General features: G+C 39.5%; 1 pseudogene; it reads right to left on the bottom strand.

Annotated features, from left to right (window-relative positions):
• The window catches only part of LOC123084418 (disease resistance protein RGA5-like), a 21,215-nt pseudogene that overhangs the window by 5,165 nt on the left and 14,360 nt on the right, over positions 1 to 1,690 (bottom strand).

Below are 1,690 nucleotides of genomic sequence, written 5' to 3'. Positions count from 1 at the left end.
GCGCTTGTTGGCACTGCACGTTGGTGGGCCGGCCGCGTCCGAAAGCGCCGCCGAACAGGAGCTCTCATATACCAGAGAAAGATCATCTAACTTGGTTATTCAAATCCTAGATTTAATCGAGGTATTTAGAACTCTTAGCCCACTCCAAAGCAAGCTTAGATCAATCATCATCAACTCTCTCAAACGAACCATTAAACAAAAAATCGCCTTCTGGAAGCAGTGTGGTAAAGTCAGTTTCACTATCAATGGTTACAAGATACATATTTTTTTTTCCTGCCGAAGGGGAATTCCACCCTCTTTTCGTTTCTACCCGAGAAAAAGGCCCATGCTCTCTGAATAAAGTCTTCCAATGCTGCACAAAACAGATCCTTCTTTCTTCCAAGCACTTGAATCAAAGACCAAATCAGTGAAACTACAACATAGCTGCAGTCACAGCGGGCGAACGTAGAAACCAATCGCATCCAGGTATAACCCTGCGGGACAGAAGAAGCCAACAATGCTGCTGTTGCTCTCGACTGGAAGACGAACGGATCTCCTCCACCTTTTCCGAAAGGTCCATATGAAGTAGCATTGGTGAAAAATGTAAGGGAGGTTATATGGTTGGTTAGTCTTCCAGAAACTTTTATGAGATGCTCCGAAGGACCAAGATCAATCTGCAAGGGAAGAAATACAATATTCAACAACATAATCAGCCGGTGTTTGTATGAGGTATGAGGTGGTAATATATTACTCTTATATGAGGGAGTATATTATTACTAATACAAGAGGCAAACAATCCGCCACGTTCGTCCATATACGGTAAAAAATGTGCTCGGCTGATAATGTGGTGGGTGTCCATATTATAATGGTCTAAATTTATTCTATCAAAGCATGCTTAATATATGGAAATCATATATATTCATATTAAAATCCGAGGCCGGGGCTAATCCTCCTTTTCTAAAAAAAACTACCCTTTTCTATATTGTATCAGCACAATAGAATATAAAAGTCAAGCCAAGATCCTATTGGTACATACACATGCACGTGCATGCAGAGGATTACAAACGTATAGCTCCAAAACACATAGTGCGGAAAAAAAGGCAGAAAATAAATTGAAGTGTATGTCAGTATGAATTGTTACCGATGTGCTCTAAATATTGATAGAAGCAAAATGATTTGGGCAGTAAAGGACAAGCTACAATAAGAATGAGTAACACATGATGCCCTGGCATTCCGTATGAATATACATCGATAACACGAGTATTTAATGGATAGACAGCATAGCCAACCAGATATAGGTGGAAGCATCTGTGGAGGGATGACATTCACTAATAAGATATGACAAATGCAATATGATCAGTTATCCCACGGTTAGAAGAGAAGAAGAAAATGATTGTGTATGTGCGACCAACAACTAAATATGCTCTTGGTAAAAAAAAGCTCTCAAAAGTAAATATATAAGAAGCATCACACTAAGGTTCTCCATTTGATATTTATTTTTTTGTGCCTATAGAGCGATTGGGCTGGCCCATTTGAGATGTAATCAGAGGTTTTCTCGGCCCGATTATGGGAACCTTCTAGCAGGTTCCCTTATGGTTTTCCTAATTTTGCGCACCTTCTCAAATGTTCTTAGACCGCCTTTTCCAGCCTTTTTTCTGTTTCTTTCTTTTCTTTTTCAGTTTCGCTTCTTTTGTTCCCTTTTGTTTTTTTT

The sequence above is a fragment of the Triticum aestivum genome, chromosome 4A, assembly GCF_018294505.1.
Source record: "Triticum aestivum cultivar Chinese Spring chromosome 4A, IWGSC CS RefSeq v2.1, whole genome shotgun sequence".
Lineage (NCBI taxonomy): Eukaryota > Viridiplantae > Streptophyta > Magnoliopsida > Poales > Poaceae > Triticum > Triticum aestivum.
The sequence above is the reverse complement of the archived record's forward strand: the minus strand, read 5'-3'. Positions and strand labels throughout refer to the sequence as shown.